This window comes from Euprymna scolopes, chromosome 6 (genome assembly GCF_053919585.1).
Source record: "Euprymna scolopes isolate OS-2025 chromosome 6, ASM5391958v1, whole genome shotgun sequence".
NCBI lineage: Eukaryota > Metazoa > Mollusca > Cephalopoda > Sepiida > Sepiolidae > Euprymna > Euprymna scolopes.
The window spans coordinates 63340377-63363100 of NC_136487.1; the positions used below are offsets into that span (position 1 = coordinate 63340377).

Consider the following 22724-nt stretch of genomic DNA (forward strand, 5'->3'; position numbering starts at 1 on the left):
AAAAATGCTTTCAATACATTCTATCTTTTTTGAACCTTTAACTTTTTTTTTTCTTTAAATTTGATTTTTGATATGCCATGCCGGTATCTTCAATGAATATATACTACTTGTGATGATCTAAGGTAGTGAAACATGGGTTCTGACAACTCACCAAATTGAAATCTTGGTAATGGCATAAAGATGGAGAGGATAATGTTAGGCATCACTCTACAAGACAGAAAGACCAAACATCTGGATTCACCAACAAACAAAAGTTATTGACATCAATACTGCCATCAAAACATCCAAACACAGATGGGCAGGGCATGTAGCCAGGCAACGAACATGACAACAGATGATCTATCAAGACAACGGAACAGACACCTCATGAAAATAAGAGGCGAAAGGGAAAACCAAGAATGAGATGGAGAAGCGACCCGATACAACACATGGGTCTCACATGGCAGCGGATAGCTCAGGACAGAGATAGATGGCTAAAGTTCAGGGAGGGGTTCCTTATTGAGTGATAAAACCCTTATTGATATTAATAGAGCCAATTCTCTATTGATTATATTTACTATATAATAGTGATTTGAAAAGTTTTTTTTTTTAAATATACGAATTTGGTTGCATCAGCTAAAATTGAAACCAAAACATTTAGCTCTTTAGCGGCATTTGTTATCTGGGCTAACGACACATGAAAATCAAAAATTGTTGACAAGCTAACAATTAAACATAAATGATACACATTACATTGAACAACACCTGGCAAGTTTGAATTTTTCAATTTTGATCCCTTCGTAGCTATTTTTGGCAAAAAACAAAACAGATTTTGTTACACAGGTCAGAATACCCAATATATCAAGTTTCTAAACAAAAAATTGATAAACTAGTTTGACAGAGACCGTTTCACAGCCAACACGAAATGTGTGTGCTAGAATTTTTCACCCCAAAGTCTATGCAATCATGCACAGTGTAGAAAAAAAAATGACTTAATGGAATTTTATGCAATAGTTAAATAAAATGAATTAATAAAAAGAAAAAAAAAATGAATATTGAATTAATGAAAGTTCGTTATTTAACAGATATGCAAATTAGTTATTCTTTTTCGAGTTACTCACATATACACAATTGAGTTTTAGTTTTTACTTTTGAAATAGAAATGTGGACTTTTAACATCGATATCTGTGCAAGAAATAGGTCAGCCTTATAAAGATATAGATATTATTCAAACTACACTGCATATCACCTTGATCATCCATTGATACCTGCAATTTTATGGAAATCATGGAAATCCAACCTGTACGGCTAAAATATCAAATGTGACAGTTATTCAACCAATGCTTAAAAGAAAAATAAATAAAAAACAAAAAAAATAGCTAACGCATTTTATAATTCACTTTGTTTCAGTGAAATCACAGGTATTGCTGCACAAACAAACTAATATGTAACACCATGGCTGCTATTTAAATTTGCCTATGGTGCGATAACTAGGTTGAAATTAAAGCATAAAGATATCTGAAAATAAATGGAGACTACCATCAGCAGGTGCATTGTAAAAAAAAAAAAAAAAAAAAATGATGGCCAGCCAGAGAGTTAGCCAACTAGTCTGGCTTTATGGAATTATCAAGTTCACAACTGTTATTTCGTCCAGATCATAAGTTGTCAGAAAATCGATGTTGGCCTTTACATAGTTTTGTTTTTATGCTTAAAACATTTTCAATTGTTAGAAGTTTTGCAAATGAAGATAAAATAACGATATAAATTAAAAAAACGGACAAAATTATAAGAAATGAATAAAAAAAAAGAACCGAATAAAAAAAAAGAACCGAATAAAAAAAAAGAACCGAATAAAAAAAAAGAACCAAATAAAAAAAAAGAACCAAATAAAAAAAAGAACCAAATAAAAAAAAGAACCAAATAAAAAAAAGAACCAAATAAAAAAAAGAACCAAATAAAAAAAAGAAACAAATAAAAAAAAGAAACAAATAAAAAAAAGAAACAAATAAAAAAAAGAAACAAATAAAAAAACAAATAAAAAAAAGAAACAAATAAAAAAACAAATAAAAAAAGAAACGAATAAAAAAAACAAATAAAAAAAGAAACGAATAAAAAAAGAAACGAATAAAAAAAGAAACGAATAAAAAAAGAAACGAATAAAAAAAGAAACGAATAAAAAAAAAGAAACGAATAAAAAAAAAGAAACGAATAAAAAAAAAGAAACGAATAAAAAAAAAGAAACGAATAAAAAAAAAGAAACGAATAAAAAAAAGAAACGAATAAAAGAAAAGAAACGAATAAAAGAAACGAATAAAAGAAACGAATAAAAGAAACGAATAAAAAAAACGAATAAAAAAAAAACGAATAAAAAAAACGAGAGAAAAAAAAACGAGAGAAAAAAAAACGAGAAAAAAACGATAGAAAAAAAAGAAACAAATAAAAAAAAGAAACAAATAAAAAAAAGAAACAAATAAAAAAAGAAACAAATAAAAAAAAGAAACAAATAAAGAAACAAATAAAAAAAAGAAACAAATAAAAAAAAGAAACAGATAAAAAAAAGAAACAAATAAAAAAAAGAAACAAATAAAAAAAAGAAACAAATAAAAAAAAACAAATAAAAAAAAACAAATAAAAAAAACAAATAAAAAAAAGAAACAAATAAAAAAAAGAAACAAATGAAGAAACGAATAAAAAAGAAACGAATAAAAAAAGAAACGAATAAAAAAAAACAAAAAAAAAGAAACGAATAAAAAAAACAAAAAAAAAGAAACGAATAAAAAAAACAAAAAAAAAGAAACAAATAAAGAAACAAATAAAGAAACAAATAAAGAAACAAATAAAGAAACAAATAAAGAAACAAATAAAGACACGAATGAAAAGACACGAATGAAAAGACACGAATGAAAAGACACGAATGAAAAGACACGAATGAAAAGACACGAATGAAAAGACACGAATGAAAAGACACGAATGAAAAGACACGAATGAAAAGACACGAATGAAAAGACACGAATGAAAAGACACGAATGAAAAGACACGAATGAAAAGACACGAATGAAAAGACACGAATGAAAAGACACGAATGAAAAGACACGAATGAAAAGACACGAATGAAAAGACACGAATGAAAAGACACGAATGAAAAGACACGAATGAAAAGACACGAATGAAAAGACACAAATAAAAAGACACGAATGAAAAGACACGAATGAAAAGACACGAATGAAAAGACACAAATAAAAAAGACATGAATAAAAAAGACATGAATAAAAAAGACATGAATAAAAAAGACACGAATAAAAAAGACACGAATAAAAAAGACACGAATAAAAAAGACATGAATAAAAAAAAACACGAATAAAAAAGACACAAATAAAAAAGACACAAATAAAAAAGACATGAATAAAAAAGACACGAATAAAAAAGACGAATAAAAAAAACAAAACAAATAAAAAAAAGAAACGAGTAAAAAAAAGAAACGAGTAAAAAAAAGAAACGAGTAAAAAAAAGAAACGAGTAAAAAAAGAAACGAGTAAAAAAAAGAAACGAATAAAAAAAGAAACGAATAAAAAAAGAAACGAATAAAAAAAGAAACGAATAAAAAAAAACGAATAAAAAAAAACGAATAAAAAAAAGAAACGAATAAAAAAAGAAACGAATAAAAAAAGAAACGAATAAAAAAAAGAAACGAATAAAAAAAAGAAACGAATAAAAAAAAGAAACGAATAAAAAAAACGAAACAAATAAAAAAAGAAACGAATAAAAAAAAAAGAAACGAGTAAAAAAAAAGAAAACGAGTAAAAAAAAAGAAAACGAGTAAAAAAAAAAAATAAGAAACGAATGAAAATTTTTTTACTTAAATAGAAAATCTTTAAAATTTTTAATTATTGAAAATTATATATATATATATATATATATATATATATATATACACACACACACACTAAGAAATCTTATTCTGTTTTAGAGATCATTTAAAATTGCCTCTCCCTCTCTTATGTGGCAAGTTCAGCTTGTCGCACGTCACAAAGAGGCGGGCGTCCCAATGCCCTAGATGTATAAAACACCAATTGATTATGCATGATTTCCAGCTGTGCTGTCTTATGTATACTTGCACTCCTTGGAATGATGGGATTGTGTCTAGAGGAATTGCATTCATTTGCTTTAGAGACATTAAATACGGCTGTCCAACTTTGAACGCATGAAATAACCAGAATTAAACAAGGTGCATTCTGGGTATTTTTTTTTTTTTAATTGCTACTAGTAGAACTGTTCCACCAATAACAACGGGGTTTATTTAAGTAGAATTAAAAAAAAAAAAAATGAAAAAATTAAATTAACGTGTTTATATATATATATATATATATATATATATATATATTAATGAGTAATTATTTATCAAGGCCAAAATCTCAAGATTAAGGGCTAATGACGACTAGACGGCAAACATCGATATCAGAGGATAGAAAAAGAGTGAGGAAATTGGGGAAAATGTCATCTGCACACATCTCCGTATAACTATTCAGATATAATCTTCCTCTAATATCAGAACTACGTCAGTCTTTAAGACTAATACTACTAATATCATTCTCATATCAATTCTCTCCTTACAATATATGTCTGCCGAGGTAGGTTTCAGCTCCATATCTTATCACAATGCATAAATATTCCTAGGAGACTTCTCTAACCAGCAAAGCGTCATCGCTAGGGCTATGACAACAGATTATTTTTTTGACTCACAAGTATATATCCGACACAGTTAATTAGCCGAGAATCACATCACCATATAAAAGCATACAAGATATCAACGGATACTAACTCGAGAGTCAAAACAATGAAAAGAATATGCTGTTGTCCTAGCTCTAGTTGTCACTAATGATGGAAATTGCTACTACAATCCAGTACAAACTGTGTAAATCACTGTAACATCTGCTCCACCTTGTGATCCAAGGAAATCATCAATGTAACAGAACTTTGACAACCTCATTAGCTTCTCCATCCAGTGATATGTTGTCACATCCGATTTCTCATCCATTTCCATTGTCTAACACTTGAGAGAAACAGAAAGCACGTAGAGAGAAAGAGAGGGGGGGCAGGCGTAGAGAGAAAGAGAGGGGGGCAGGCGTAGAGAGAAAGAGAGGGGGGCAGGCGTAGAGAGAAAGAGAGGGGAGGCAGGCGTAGAGAGAAAGAGAGGGGAGGCAGGCGTAGAGAGAAAGAGAGGGGAGGCAGGCGTAGAGAGAAAGAGGGGAGGCAGGCGTAGAGAGAAAGAGGGGAGGCAGGCGTAGAGAGAAAGAGAGGGGAGGCAGACGTAGAGAGAAAGAGAGGGGAGGCAGGCGTAGAGAGAAAGAGAGGGGAGGCAGGCGTAGAGAGAAAGAGAGGGGAGGCAGGCGTAGAGAGAAAGAGAGGGGAGGCAGGCGTAAAGAGAAAGAGAGGGGAGGCAGGCGTAAAGAGAAAGAGGGGGAGGCAGGCGTAGAGAGAAAGAGGGGGGCAGGCGTAGAGAAAAAGAGAGGGAGGCAAGCGTAGAGAAAAAGAGAGGGAGGCAAGCGTAGAGAAAAAGAGAGGGAGGCAAGCGTAGAGGGAAAGAGAGGGAGCAGGCGTAGAGAGAAAGAGGCACAAAAAGAAATAAAGTTGAAATTATGTTTCTGCTACAAAAGTGAAATACAAAGAAAAAAAAGAAAAAAAAAATACGATTCCATCACAGCGCAGAGGGGGTGAGAGTCTCCGATTGTTTTAGTTTGTTTTCTGGTCAGAAATTTCCCAGAGTGAAGTCACACACTCTCCATCTGATACAATGGAGCGTTGGGAAGAGAGATATCTCATGTACATTCTGCAGCTGGGAAGTTAGTGAAGCAGTCAAGTGGATGAAGCTGACAATTGTTGCTTTGCATATTCACTTTCTTTTTCTTCAATCAGTCATAAAAGAATAATGACAATGAACTTAAAGTACGTTTACAAGTGATTGAGAGAAAGAGAGATACGCGTAAAGTGAAAGAGAGAAACATAGATAAAAACAGACAAAACAGATAAAGACATGCATACAAAGAAGCAGAGAGAAAGAGACAGATACACGCATAAAGTAAGAAAGATGGAAGAAAGAGAGACAGAGAAAGAGAGACGGAGGGAGAGACAGAGAAAGAGAGACGGAGGGAGAGACAGAGAAAGAGAGACGGAGGGAGAGACAGAGAAAGAGAGACGGAGGGAGAGACAGAGAAAGAGAGACGGAGGGAGAGACAGAGAAAGAGAGACGGAGGGAGAGACAGAGAAAGAGAGACGGAGGGAGAGACAGAGAAAGAGAGACGGAGGGAGAGACAGAGAAAGAGAGACGGAGGGAGAGACAGAGAGAAAGAGAGACGGAGGGAGAGACAGAGAGAAAGAGAGACGGAGGGAGAGACAGAGAGAAAGAGAGACGGAGGGAGAGACAGAGAGAAAGAGAGACGGAGGGAGAGACAGAGAGAAAGAGAGACGGAGGGAGAGACAGAGAGAAAGAGAGACGGAGGGAGAGACAGAGAGAAAGAGAGACGGAGGGAGAGACAGAGAGAAAGAGAGACGGAGGGAGAGACAGAGAGAAAGAGAGACGGAGGGAGAGACAGAGAGAAAGAGAGACGGAGGGAGAGACAGAGAGAAAGAGAGACGGAGGGAGAGACAGAGAGAAAGAGAGACGGAGGGAGAGACAGAGAGAAAGAGACGGAGGGAGAGACAGAGAGAAAGAGAGACGGAGGGAGAGACAGAGAGAAAGAGAGACGGAGTGAGACACGTACGCAAAGAGACGGGGCGAGATACATTTAGAACGATACACACAAAGATAAAGAAAGAATGACAATGACAGAAAGACAGTCTTGATAAACCTTACAATCTTCAGAAATGACATTTTCCTACACATCCTCTTCGCTTGAAGTATTGCTAAGAAAAATCAGATTCTCCTCTCACCCAGAATCATGCGATTTATCACCGACTTCCATTTTACTGAGGTCAACCCTTACTCCTGGGTGCAACTAAAACATATAGCTTTAATTACGTAATATTACTACTAACACATTCACTCCAACCCAGAGTGCAAGTAACTGTGTCCCCCATCTATGTGTTGAATAGAATCTGCCTGGGTCAATATCAGGATTGGAAATTAATGGAACGAATAAAATCTGATTACTTACTAGAACAGTCTGTGAAGAGGGTTTATAGACAGATGTGGAGATGATCGCGTTGTAGCCCTCAGGGAAGCAATCTTACTTTAACGTATTCCCCAGATAATTTCTTAAAAAGAAACTGTTCATGAAAGCATACATAGAATGAAAAAGGTTTTTAGTCATGGTGGTAGCAAATCAAATAACATTATATGTAGCTCTTAAGTCAGAAAGTGCACACACACACACACACACACACACACACACACACACATTAACCCCCACCCCTCTTTGGGTTGAGCAGTTTGTAAATATATTTTCACCAGACGCGTATTTAAGCTATTAAGTGAAGCCGGGAAACCCACTATTAATTTGTTTGTAAACAAACTGATGGTTAGAGCACTGTTGCGACGGGCGGGTGTGGATTTAATACACACTCGAGGAGAAATATTTACGCCACTGATTCGTGGTCCGATGGTGAGAGTTGCCGACTGTCAAAGTGTTCGATCTACGGTTGGGGAAAGGTGTATGTCTAGCTGCACTGATGAGTTGTGATACAACGAAACAGTACTGCATGTCGAGAGTCTGGTCGAGGATTTAGCTTTGAAGAAGATGGATGTGAAACAAGTGTTTGTTTTAAAAGCCTAGACCAGGGGGGGGGTCTCAAGTTTAAATGAAGCGTGAAGCAACAGTAACAGGTACCCCCTCTTGTCTCTGTTTCACCAACGAGCAAGTTGCAAAACAAAGGGCAAACGTCTACACCCCTCCCCTTTCTCGCCATCTACAAACAAAGCCATGTCAAGCCGATCTGCACCATCCTGGTATACTCATTATTTGCATCAGAACATATTTTCTGCAAGTATGTGTACACACACACACACACACAAATAGAGGAACACACGCGAGAGAGATGAGGAAAGAGTAATCATTGCAGCATACAAAAACTCAACCTGTTTTTATATGCCCTGAAATAAATATATTCCCTTCAGATGGACTTGAATAGTTGCTTGGGTCCCTCCTCTCCCCTATCAGCTTGTGTGTGTGTGTGTGTGTGTGTGTGTGTGTGTGTGTGTGTGTGTGTGTGTGTGTGTGTGTGTGTGTGTGTGCAAACAAAGTTTTTCTTTATCAAAAAGTTTTTTTACTCTAATAGAGAAGAAGAAGAAAAGCTCTAGGTCACATTCCCTTCCTCAACACCTCCCCAAAATGGAATGGTGCTAACCCACTGTCAACAGAGAGGCAGCTGCCAAGACTTTAAAAAGCCAGATACGGCACAGACAGACTTCACAATGACCCAATTTACAACAAGATTAGACATACAGTAATTATTATACTTTGAAATTTCTTATATATTTGTTCTTGGATAAATGATGCCCTGCAGGCAAGGCTGGAGATTAATGGCAATAAAATATTAGCTGAGGATAGTAGGTTTTATATTTCAAGAACACTTTGATGGGACAGTACTTTATACATATATAACTAGCAGGACTCATTAATCGGCGTTGCCGGGTGGTAGTATAACCCTCACTAAAAAATGAAAGTACGGCAGTTGTTGTCCAAACCCCAACCTCATGTTAAGAACGGCTTTCAGAATGGATACCCTAACCCCCCTATGTTTAGAACGGCTTTCGGAATAGGCACCCCAATTTGTGAGTGGGGGTGGGTTGTCACAAAATTTGCCCGAAATATAACTGATAATTGCTATCAGGATTCCACACACAAATACTATGAACGAACAACAAAATTTGGTGGCTGCAGTGTCGCCTGGCCGCAGGGTATGGTTCATAGTATGTTATTTTTGTTGGCAAGACTGGCATTTAGGTAGCAAAATACTCTCGAACCCTCTATCACTTAAAAGGAACTAAATTCCTGTAGTCACCTGTACGTTACCATGTAAACGGTATTTAAGAAAGTGACAGTTTTAAATATGCAGAAAAAAGAAAAACAGAACGTTTTCTTTAAATAATAAATTATTTGAAATATATACAGAATTTTGTTTATATTATCTATACATATAAAAGCCAAAATGGCCACCCGCGTTTTTGCATGTCCAGCCAGGGGTTCTCTGAAGTATTACTATGTTTTAGAACTTTTTATATACTACCTAGATTATAATATCTACGATTTGTGAATGGAGGTCATTTCTATCTTATTTGAGTGACTTTTACAAAATTCACGCTATTCCTTCCTCTCGCGGGTTTGTTCATGTTTTTCGTATAAAAGCAAAACTAAGTGAAAGTAAAGCCAGCTTCCTGGTTTTCGTGCTAGGGATGTCCAAATGCAATTAGCTTTGATCAATGCAGAGGAAACCCCTCATATCAGACAATTGCTATTCATTTGGACAGGACACTCTCTTTTTGTGGGGAGCTGGTTTTCCCAACATCGTGGAAAAATGAACACGGCGGACGGAAAGCTGAAAACTTAACTGGCTAACAGCGTGATTTCATTTCTGTGCCTGCGTGAACTCATTCACTTAACTTCCATTTTCTGCATATCAAGTTTTTGATCACTAAATTTGAACGCTTTTTCACTTCCTCTCGCATCATAGCGCAGCGGTAAAATCTCACGTTTTCTTTCACTTTCTTTTCTGCTTTCGTGTCAAAGCTTCAGATTCGAGCCTACCTGCCTACTAACACTTCTTTTTCACGTTCTTTTCCTCCTTTGCTGTTTGGGTTCGAGCCTTACTATCCCCCACTTCACACACACACACCTACAAACACCCAGGCAATGACGGGTACCCCCGCTAGTAAACAATAGAACACTATAAATTGAAACCTTTTTTTTTTTTTTTAATTTTAATGTTAAACAGAAACAGAATTTTTTTTATAATTTGGAAAGAAATTATTGTTCGCAGACATTTTTCAATATATATACCTAAAAGGAAATAAAATTTTGGGAAATTAGGCAAAACAATTTGTTTTGTAACCTATTTTCATGTAAAAATGAAAACAAAACATTTGATATTAGTTATAAATGTTTAAAGTATGTATAAACATTTTCCAATATATGTACCCAAAAGAAAATACAATTGGGGGAAATTAGGCAAAAACAATTTATTTTGGTTTGTAACCTATTTGCGTTCAAAAATAAAAAAATGTAATAGTTATTACTCGTACGAGCCATAAGAAAAAGTATAAAACAAATTAAGCAACCACCTAAAAAAAAAAAAAATGTAAATAGCAGCGAGTATCTGTGCAAGTGCAAAAAAATTAACCGCAGTGGGCAGGCATGAACGTGGAACGATAAGAAAAAAAGGAGATGCAAAAAAAACAAAAAAAAACGGAAAAGCTTCAGTCGACTGGCCTATGGCAAACTTGCGTTACGACCCTCGAAATAATGCCTTTAATAATTTGTCATTTAATTGTACAAATATCATTGCACCATATAATTACTAAAAGGGGCTCGTTTGGTCTACACCGATAACTCGCTAATACAAATAGAAGTTTATCTACTGTAAAATGAAACCAACATTTTATTTTTATTGTTCAACGGTCTTAAATTTAAATTATAAAACAAAACACATTTAATCGTCAAAATTTATCCTGCATTATTTCTTTTCAAGAACCATATCTACTGTAAAATTAAACCAGCATTCTATTTTTAATCAATGTGTATAATTTTAAATTATAAGATAAAACAGACAATCTAAAGGCTTGCAAAATTCTGGTCTTGACTATAGTAATCCCGTAATCGTTTTTTTTTTTTGTTTTTTTTTTAGTGTATGAAGAAAAAATTTTAGTCAGTTGACTGTAAGAAAAAAAAAAAAAGAAAGGTTTATCTAGATGTCTGAAAAGGAAGAAATCAAACGTCTGAGACAGTTTAACGGCTTCAAATCACAAAAGCCGAGTCTCGACTTTAATAGCGTAATCGATTGTTTAAAATTTTAATCAGCGTATAAAGAAAAAATGTTAGTCAATCATAATTTAAAAAAAAAAGAAAAAGATTTATCTAGCTTTTAGAAAAGGAAGAACTAACGGCTATCAGCTTGTGATGACGTGTCGGAAAACATTATGTACGGTGTATGTAAATATAAAAGATGTAGCACACTAGCATAGCAGTATAAGTAAAGTTAACATGTACGGTATATTTAATGTATAAATGTAAGCAGTCTTGGCTTGTGAACATGTTTCGATGTAGTGTTAATGTTTGTGATTGGTGCATTTTATTTAAAACGATTGCCTCTTGTATAGAAGGAAGACATGTTTGTAAATCTCTGGAGCGTTTTTATAGAAGGATTTACATTCTGGAATGAACAAATAGTCAGTTCTCAGCCAATGAGATTTGGTGGAATATGAGAAGGGAGAAATCATTTTTGAAATCGGGAAAAGGAAAAATTACATTATGTATATAAGTATATGAGTCGGATAATGAGGGTGCAACCCCATATCTGATCAAAAATGCAGATTACCTCCTGGTGTTGACTGGGAGCGGCAGGAGCACTTTTTATTTAGAGGGGAAAATAGCAACTACTTCCACTATAGATAATTGTGACTGATGATGTAATGTAGGATTTTAATATAATGAATAAATGTGTGTAAAATGGTATTCTAAAGTTACATAATATAGTGGCTAATAGTCTAGACATAATAAATTTGTATGTAGGCTCTGTTGGAGCAAACCTAGTGTACTTTGGTCCAGAGGGGAATTCTTGCAATTATTATACATGGAGATAACATTATAAATGCCCCCCCCCCAACGAAATCTGGTCCAGATGTCCCAGACCTACAAAAGATTTTTTTTTTTTTAACTTTAGATACGATTTATCCAAGGCAACACCAATTAAGAATATATCATTTCAGGTGTTTGTTTTGTAGTTTTTATTTTTAGCTATACATACAAACACACATACAACTATCTTTTATATAATATATATCACACACATACTAGTTATATCTGTCTGGTTTTACACAGCTGCAATTCGTGTTTTTTTTTTTTGTTTTTTTGTTTTGTTTTTTTACTTCTTATATTGAGCATCCCCACCCTAAATTTTATATTTTAATCCCAAAGAACAGCATGTCTTTAATAGATAAAAACAATTATATTACCCCCCCCCCCACATCTTATTTTCTAAATGGCAGCTATATGCAAATAAATTTGATCAAATAAATTAGTTTCTGGAACAATAACATGCTAAGGTAATTTCATCTTCGTATGTACGCGTTATCGCACTAAACTGTTTTTTTTTGTTTTTGTTTTTTTTTAATCGCCTGATTGCTAAAAATGGAAAAAAAAGTTTTAAAAATTTTTTATTGATGTTGTATTTTATATAATATTGGAAGGTTCGCATTTGACCCAGAAATTGATTGAATACACGGCAACAATATATACATGAAAGATACAACTGGAATTTTCACAAATTTTGTTATTTAGATTTAATTACATTTTAATTCTTTTATTTTTGTTGTTCCTACTGACGATTGTCTCCTATAACCCCCTCTCCACGCTTCTGATGATCCCGCTCTGTTTCATGTTCCTGTTTTAAAATATTTTAAAAGTGCATTGTTCATTTCTTTGCCTTTGTGTAACTTGACCCTTGATGTAACCTGATCAGAAAGACCCGATTTTAATTTTGCAAAAACATGAACTTACAACATGGCTATTCAAAATGGAATATATTAGGGAACAGAGAATGCAAAATGCAGCCGACTGTACTTATATATATAAAACAACCTATTACCAAAAATTTTTTAAAAATATATCAAAATGCATGAAATTGTTTAATATGTCCAAATCTATGAAAACAGTAATTTTTTAAAAAATGTTTTAAGAGTATTATTGGTCAACTAAATTAGTCAGATGACTGTTCGCTTTTTTTTTATTTTTATTTATTTATTTTTTTTTATTTATAGATCCGAAGCAAACTCCACCAGGTTAGTATAAAGACTCGTCCAATGAAAATAAAAAAAGTGAATCTGTTCTTTCTGATCAGGTCACTTCAAAAAGGTCAAGTTACATGAAGGCCAAGAAACAAACCGTGCACTTTTTAAATATTTTAAAAACAGACAGGAACAAGAAAAACAGGATCACCAGAAGCGCAGAGAGGAAGTTATAAGAGTTTTAAAAATCAGTAGGAACAACACAAATAATGAAAATAATAGAATCATGAAGAATGTCAACATTAACATATGCAGAAGACAACAGTGAAAAAAATGAGACAAATTTTGCCAGATTATATTATCTATTTCATGTTCACATGTTATCACTTTTATACGTGTAAAACAAAAAAAAAAAAAAAAAAAATGGGGAGAGATATCACTCACTCAGCAAGTTTTATAAGGTGGAACAATGAAGTTGTCCCCATAAGGAAAACACCACTTTATTTTAAAACTTTTATTGAAAAAAGTCAATTAAGTTGATTATGTAGTAGCGCTAACATCTATTCAATGTAGCCACCTTCAATCATTGCCTCGAAACTGGTCCAGAACTGGAAACAATTTCTACAAGCGACAGCCAGAGCATGGCAAATACTAGTCAGATAGTTGCAATCAGGTTGGCTTTGGTGTTGTGGGAGGTCATGTTGGTGATGTTCTCAATGTATGACTAAATGAAGTAGTCCAGTAGGTTCAGATTGGGGGAGAGAAGGGTACAAAGTCGTAGCACTCCTGGAGCTAAGCCTGGGTCTCTTTATATTTGTGGGCCGGCACCAAGTCCTGCTGCCACACCCAGGGTCTGCTAGTGGCCACCTGATTGCACCAGAAGATCACCACACTCTTCAGTATATCGAGGTATACTTTAATGTTGACTTCCAAGCCAACTTCGAAGATATGAAGTAACATGATGTGGCCCTCACTTGAAACCACACCAAAGATCATAACCGTGGCTGGAAACTTTGTTTCATCACCCTGGGCATATCCCTGTTATTCAATTCAGCGATGCATTTTGAGGGTGCTGGCAATGGTCCTGTTGTCATAACTTGGATTAGTAGAGAGCATGAGTTGTACAGTGGCACATCTCCGATCTCACTAGTTGAACATTGTGTCAATTTCAGACATGATAGAACTAACTAGTAAATGGTCTGCAAAAAAAAAAAAAAAAAAAAAGCAGTGTTCATCAAACGGAAATGGAATCATGTTTTTTTCTAGGGTGACAATTTTATCGTTACACACTGTACAAGCACTTTAATGAACAGTGCTCCGATGAATGCTTAGCATTTGTCCCCTCAATGAAAATACCCCAACTAACCTGATAAGCAACAAAATCTCACCCCTTCACTGTAGAGGTTGTCAAATGCCGGAAAGCTTTCTACTATAATAGATTCTTTCCTCGAATTGTTTGACTTCGGAATTTATTCCTTGCACTAACATGCAGAAATTTTAATGTCCACTCAGATAGTGATTGATTTCTAATGTCGCTAAGGTAAACAATTCCAACTGTATTCATCTTAAAATGAATTGTTCTAGAATCAAATCACCCCGTCAACTAAAACAGTAGTTTTAAATACATTCTAAAAAGTGAAACTAGTTTTATTGATTTGCAGAATATTTGCTTAACAATCAATTTTACAGTAAGAAGACGGAATATTTGTTTTTAAAAGAATACAAATTTCTACAATTTTATAAAAATAAATACAAAAGACAGAGACATTTGTCTTACTTAAAAACTATTTAATTGCTGACAATTATTTTTATGGAAGAGACGAGACTCATTTTTGCTGTTGTTAGTATTGATCCTGACAAACGTTATTTTGAAATTAAATATTTCTTGGTTTCCTACTAGTATTACGTGAATGCAGTTAGCGATCAGTTGGCAAAATGACTCCCCTGCATAGCCGTCGCCACTGACTACTCAATTATCCCAACTATTTGTCCACAGGGTGATTCTAAGTACGCTCATTTTGGGAAAGATACCATGCAATTTCTACTCGTGGAGAAAATGTCTCGCCTGACAAAGACGATCCTGACCACTGGGAACAGTGAACAATTAATTTTGCATATCAACTACACTACAGAAATCATGTAGAAACAGAAATTATGGCAAGATCTACCTGACCCACATCCTTGGTGATCTGCTAAGTTTAACTAAAAATAGTACTTGATAAGTTGTTTTTGTCATCTTTTTTATGTTACTAAAAAAAAAAAAAAATTAAAAAAAGAGTAAGTAGTTTCAATAACATGAGGTAGATTTCTAAAAAAAATCTATTAACCGATTCAATTTTTTTTTTTTTTTTTTTTTTAACATTCTTGAAACAAGTTGCCAGGTCAGCAATAGTAAAACAGTCACGTCACAAAATAAAGTTACAGGCAGTCGCGTCACAAAATAAAGTTACAGACATTAACATTATGTAAACTCGAGAGATTTACAATTATTATTCATGTCAAAACTTTTTCAGACAATTCGGTTGACTGATAATCACTTATCCTTTATAAAACTCTGAACCTCAGACATTTCAGCATGACATTTTTTTTGTTTTTATAAGCGAGTCATTACTTATCAAGATCCGAAAACCACTTGAGAATAAGGGTTAATGAGAGTACAGAGGTCATTGTGACAGCAGTGTAGTAATCGTTAGTCATGAAAATTGGATATTATTTGATTGTTTAAGGGTACGGCTCAACATTACATTAGACTTGAACAGCATCAGATCATAGTCAGCTGGAAAACAGGCCAGCAGAACGGAGTTCTACAGGCAGGCAGTTTTAGAAAAGCTTTATTCCTGGAATTTGCGTTTAGGTTAAGGCACAGATTGGAACTAAGAGAAATTGTTGATAGCGATTGTAACTAGACGAGTGTTTTTTTTTGTGAATGTTTGGAAATCTTTACAAGCAATGAGTATGTGTTCAATGATGAGGGGTGGCTAACATAATATGCACGCGGGAGGTTCTTTTCCCTTCAGGTGATACAAGTTAATATGACTGATTCATATCCTTGCTCATACGACTTCCTCTCTTTTTGGTCCGCCATGTCCCAATTACCATTCTTCGATGATAGGCATTATCTACATTCCATAATGCCTAAGAAAAAGATCCATGTCTTGCCATTTAGTTGATATGTAGTTTCTGATTTTTATTTTGGTATGGAATTTTTGTTTTGTCTTGTAGAGGGAGTCCACCTTTGCAGCAGCCTTGTCAATATTTTCTATTTGTTCCAATTAGCAGAATTTGATCTGTTTATCAATATTGTATAAAAAGTGCAAGTGCTATGTACAAACTATTGGCCAGAAAGATTTTGAAACACAAATCTATCACACAATTACGTTTTTATATAATAGAGTGATATACTTAAAGAGGTCTAATGTAAACCATCTTAACCGAATTAATTCAGAAATAGTTTTAAAAAAAAATTTAAAAAAAAAAAAAAATTTTAATTAAAGAAATTAACTTAAAGTGACACTATTGGTGTCTATCTGATGAAACATTTAGGAAAATTAAACAATTGTTGACAGGACGCAACCCTTACGTACAAAAAGCGGTTCCAAAGACTAAATCTGTTCTCATTTGAGAAACGATGTATACGAGTAAACTTGATTCTGGGGTGTATAATTAATAATGCAAATCTAAATTTACTTTTCAAAGAGTTGCACTTGAGTCCCAAGTGTGCAGGCACTCATAAAAATGCACTATTGTTGCTTTTATTAAAAAAAAAATAAATAAAAAAAACTAAAAAAAAGAACAGGCTGTCATATTTTGCTTCCTGAAACAGCTTCCCAGAGAAAGTCATCACAATGACTGCCATATGTCCTTTGACAAACATTCAGACTTTATGTGGATGGAAATAGTTTATTTACATGGCTTGTTGCACTTTGATATTTTTTGCCAAATAAATCTAATCTGCATATTCATGTACATTCTGATTTTTTTTTTTTTGTATCAAATTATCGATTCAAACGAAAGATGCCGAAAAGGTCTAAATAAATAATTTTAATTTTTAAAATTTTTTTCAAGGTTGAATTAAGAAAATAAAAAACGAGATATCCAGAGAGATATAAACAAATATAAATAAAATTATCTAATGGAATTTTAAAAGTTGGAATCAAATAGCATTTAAGCTGACATATCAAACTGTTTGGTTGGTTGTTTTTGTTTTACGGCATATCAACCCTTTTCAGGTTATTTAATGCCGAATCCAGTGATTTTGAAGATTTTTTTAATAGAGTATATTTGTTTTTTTTTAAGTCAGTTTCTATTTAACCCATAGTTGGGACCCTAACAGGTACTACCACTCCGGGTTAGAGTGGACCTGGGAGCAATGGCAATTAATGGGTGGCTCCACACTCCCCAAAGCCTGCAAGCTGGGGCCTCACCATCGGATATAGTTTAAGATCATATCCAGGACTTCAAACTGTTTGACCAATTTTTATTTTAAATTGTTATACCATGTTATCAGTACAATTATTTTGCTAAATTGTTTTTTAATATGTAGTCCCATGTAGACGATGACTAAAGTGGAAAATTGTTTCAATTATGACTAAGAAAACAAAAAATCAAAATAAGCATTTCCCTCACTCTATATCTGTGCCTAAATCAAAACGCGGATTCCACGAACAAAGCTTCTTTCTTAGAACTGCACGCCTGTGGATTCTGTTCCGTCTGCCTGCTTCCCACCGGACTACAACTTGGATGTCTTCAAGTCCAATGTTAACAAATTCCTAATGAACCGCCCCCTTAAGTAAACACTTCATAAAATCTCCACACTAACGTAATGTACTTGCAATAACCCTTATCCCTGAGTGGCTTCCGGGCCTTGATAAGTGGTGATCACTGTGTAAAAAAAAAAAAAAAAAAAAAAAAAAAAGCAAGGCGAATAACTCCCTTTTAAATGAAAAATATAAGAAGTTTCCAGTACTACTAAAATTTTATTTTTCTGCATAAGTTTAAATACTGTGCAAATAAATAATTAAAAAAGTAATAAGACTTAATTGAATCTTGATAACAGTGGATGGGATGAGAGTAAACTACTCCGGTGAATTAAATAAAACGTTCTGTTCAAAATTCCGCAGATTTCAAAGTTTGACAAAAAGCACACAAAGAAAGATTACGTAGACAGAAACGTTGAGAGAATACTATTTAAGATGAAAACAGTAGTTCAAATAATCTAAATAATAGAAACTAAAACTTTTTTTTCTGTATGCGTTAAAAAAAAAAAAAAAAAAAAAAAATTATATATATATATATATATATATAAAATGAACATAACTTCACACTGAATCCCGGACAGCACCGCACCAGGTAGACAACTAGTAAATAAAATAAAAAATTTTAAATAGTGTGTGGTCCTATTTACATTTCTACTAATACTGTTTGACATTTCTCCTGAGAATGCCTGTGATAAGGGCAGCAACACACACACAAAACAAACTTGTAGATAAGAACTTTCCACAAGAATTTTCTACATTTAGAGTTATTTTAGTTATCTTGACTCATAAATGAACTTCGCATTCTGGTGAGTGAGGGCGAGAACTGATCATGGCGAATAGTATTGTTAGTGGGTACAGGTCAATGAACATGTTGAGCTAAAATTGATAGTTGAATACGCGCACACAAAATTGGATTGTATGTCAAATATATAGAAAAGAGATATTGGCAGCGGTATTCACTCGTCACATAAGCAATCAGTAAAGTGTTTTCTATATACTACTACGATTGCAGATCTTGTGTTTGTTTGTTCTCATGCACATTAGGTGACGTCATTCATTAAGGTGGGGGGATAAGATCACAAAATGATAACATTGTTGATCAAAACAGAGAGAGAGAAAAAGCAGAACGATAACAAAAAGAGGGGTAAAGAAAGGGGAGCAAAGAAAGGTGAAGGGGAGCAAAGAAAGGTGAAGGGGAGCAAAGAAAGGTGAAGGGGAGCAAAGAAAGGTGAAGGGGAGCAAAGAAAGGTGAAGGGGAGCAAAGAAAGGTGAAGGGGAGCAAAGAAGAGGGGGAGAAGAGGTGGGCAAAGCAAAGAAAGGCAGAGGGGGAAGAAGAGAGTACAAAGCAAAGAAAGGTGGGAGGAAGAAGAGGGGCAAGCAAAGAAAGAGGCGAGAGCAAAGAGAGGAGGGGGTGCAAAGAAAGAGGAGGGGAGAACAAAGAGATCCTTTATAGTGCTATGTTTTTAAGAACTTCATACACTATACACGGTTACCGATATATCTAAATAACCTGTGATTAAAACTATGGGTTGAGGGTCTAGCACCGACAGGTCACAGATTTTTAGTTTTATATTAGAAAAACAGTTTTCTTCCTTTTAGGTTCAAAGTTCACTACGATGTCTACTAACATGTACCTTTTTTTTTTAAAAAAGCTGTTTATGTTGTCAGGCAACATCTAGGTTAAATGTACTTTCGATTCAAATTTGAAGATAAAGTCTGAAACAGTCCTGTACCGAACAAGGCGTTATGCAAGTGTCAGTTATCTTTTAGAATTAACGAAAAGAAAAACTTTGGTTAAGACACGTTAAATATGGTAACTTGTCTAAAAAATAATAAAATTCTTTAGAGTTACTGGAGCCAGCATTAAAGTTACTCATAGTGGAGGAAAATACTGTAAAGCACAAGAATTTATTTCTGGAAAACAAGAAAAGATGCTAAAATAGTAAATCTTACACATACATATATAAAGTCTTCTTTTTTTTTTTTTTGTAGAGGCTGCAAACTTTAAATTAAAATAAATCAGAGAAAAATATTTCTATTATACAAATATGTGGCTTATTCAAAAGATTAATTTTTGGCATTTATAATTTAAATAAAATTTCGCATACATGGCATAATCCAGAAGTTCAATTTTTACAACTTCTATACATTAAATTAGGCTGTATTTTGGCAACAATGCATCAAATGATGTCTTTCAAGTAGTCTAGTGTGCCTGGTTTATCAGGATATATATGGGACTTTACATATCCTTAAAGAAAGTAATCTAATCACATGAATAAGGTAGCCAGTTGACGGCTTTATTTTCATGAAATTCGTTCATCAAATGTTTCTCTCAGTAAATTGCTTGCATTGCGCATTGTGTGGCATGTGGCTCCGTCAGGCTGAAACTATATGTCTACAACATTAATGCCTTCTATTGAGACATTAGGTTGGTAATCATTTTTCTGTATCATTCTCCATTGACTTGTGTTCTGAACATCACCTTTGAAGACATAAGGGCCAATAATTTTACCAGCCCAAGAAGCACAACAAACAATTACTTTTTCTAGATGTAATGATGTTTAGACCACAGTTGTAGATCATCAGCATCCAAATTCAGCAATTCTATTTATTGACATAGCCATTTAAACAAAAGTGTGTTTCTCCACTGAAGAAAATTTTAAAAGGAAATTGTGGATCAATGTCAATGTTTCCTTCAGCCCATTCACCAAGTGTACGACTTGAACGATGATCATTCACCAAGTGCATAAGTTGAATCTTGCCAACACGTAAACCAAGATCGTGATGCAAAATTTTCCATAAAGTTAAAGGGCACATTGCTGAATTATCACCTTTGCACCCTCATCAACACTCTGCTGTACATAAAAAGCAGGCGTTCTTGGCCTTGGGGCCAAAATCAAAGCAAATTTTCCAACAGAGACGAGATGGACCAACCAACCTCGCCATCCCCCTGTTTTTTGAGTTGGCCTTGTGCCTAAATTTTGTGTTCATTTTCCATTTTGTATTTCTTTTTATAATGAATAAAAGATTTAATATCTCAAAATGTAGTATCTGTTCACATGCTACACTTCAGTTTTGTGTTCTCTCCCAGTAAAGGAACAATCCTTCACAACTGAGACAATTATTTTTGTTCCTTTTCACCACGTTAAAAAACGACCCTGGTGTCTAACTCTGTTCTGTGGGGAGACATTGTAAATAGGAACACTATGCTGTACAGTCGCTTATTGTGTGTGCACTGAACAGTGTCTTACAAGATAGGCGTTATCGTTTAAAGTGAATGTTAGTGCCAAAACAGTTCACAAGTTCTCTAATTAATCATTCTGATGGTTGATTATAAGCACCATAAAACTCACATAATGCACAAAGTGTTGCTCGAACTGAACCGTGATTTTCAAAATAAATTTGCACAATTTACAAATGCTGTTCAGGTGTCAGTCTCTTCATGATGAATTGCCAAATCAAGCTGAACTAAAAATAACCGATAAGTGCCAAATCTACAATTAAAGAAAATATAGACTTGTCAATTTAAACTTTGACGCTTTAAAAATAAAATAAAAATAAAAAACATCACCTTGTACATGCAATAAGCAGATACATGCTTGTCACTGAGTAGCTTATTTTTGTTAAGGTGAGTGAAACTTCCTTGATTTAATACAAATTCAAACAATTTACTCATAACTAGGGCTGTGACAACAGAATATTCTCATTGTTTTGACTCTCGAGAATATATCTGACACAGACAGTTAATGAACTGAGAACCACATCACTATATAAAAGCATATAAGATATCAACGGATCCACACTCAAGAGTCAAAACAATGAAAATATATGCTGTTGTCATAGGCCTACTCATAATGTACAGAAGACTGGTCTATACCGAGACGCAGAGGACCAATCTTCAGGATTCTTAAATACTTCAGACTGACAAAATTTTCCAAGGTGACGGGAAACATTTCATTTTTAAACAATAATTAAACAGATTTGTAAGGACAGAAGCTAGTTCCAGTTGCAGCTCTCTTAAGCACTTTGATTGGAATGTTGTCAAGACGAGTTTCCTTGCTGACATCAAGGTTCTTGTTTGGCAACATTCTGGACAGAAAAATAGATATCACTTAGGATGTTTACAGTCATATAATGATATTCAAAAGGGAAGCAGCCCTGATCACAAAAAGTGGAATTTGATGAAAAGTTCTTAGAAAAAAACTTGACTACCTTTGGTCTATTGATGGGGATGGTATAGGTATTAAATTTGTTCAAGATCCTGTTTGCTATTTGCCAAAACTTGTGGGAACCAAGCCTCTCTTCAACCACTCTAAAATTAACATATGGGGCTTATGCTCATGTTTTCAATAACACTTTTTAATTTAATTTGTATTATTTGAATTTTTCAGACTACTAATCTCACTTCAAGTGTTATTTTCACGTTTTGGTTGCTGTAACCTTGGGATGCAGCTTGTTGAATTTGGAAATCTTTCTGTTGAACTTGGGATTATTTGTCGAACTCTGAAATCTGCACAAAATTTCCAATGGAACATTTTACTTAATCCATGGAGGTAGCATGCTCTCTGTCCTGTCAGCCATGACCAAGTAGAAGTTCTAAGTAATTAGCAATTGTATTTTGAGAGTTGCCCAAGAACCTCCAACCTCCAGGAGTGTAACTGTTATAACTGCATTTTACCTAGTAATCCAAACAATCCAAATAATACAAAAAATCAATCCTTATTTTTTTAAATTTATAATCTATGAAAGTGATTGCAGACACTCCTGAAAGTGGCTATTTCGAAGAAAGCAATAAAGGAGTGATTTCAATGAGAAATGCTGGCAGCACATTCAAGAGTATATCACGGCTGTTTGTTTTTTGTTGGAATGTTTTGAAGGGTAAATGTCTTTGAACTAAATAAAAATAGTAATGTTAGATTCTGGGTTGGGAACAGGCTCAGTTTCTTTTGTGTGTTATTATAGGATGTTATGAAGATCTTCATGTTCAACTTAAAATTCAATGACAAATGTCAACATTGTTTCAAGACAAACACGGTTGCTTATTTATTATCATG

The 22724-nt window shown here is 34.1% G+C and overlaps 1 protein-coding gene across 24 annotated transcripts in view; it reads right to left on the reverse strand.

The window, feature by feature from the left end:
• The window catches only part of LOC145277659 (uncharacterized), a 589250-nt gene that overhangs the window by 101835 nt on the left and 464691 nt on the right, over positions 1 to 22724 (reverse strand). The window lies entirely within an intron of this gene.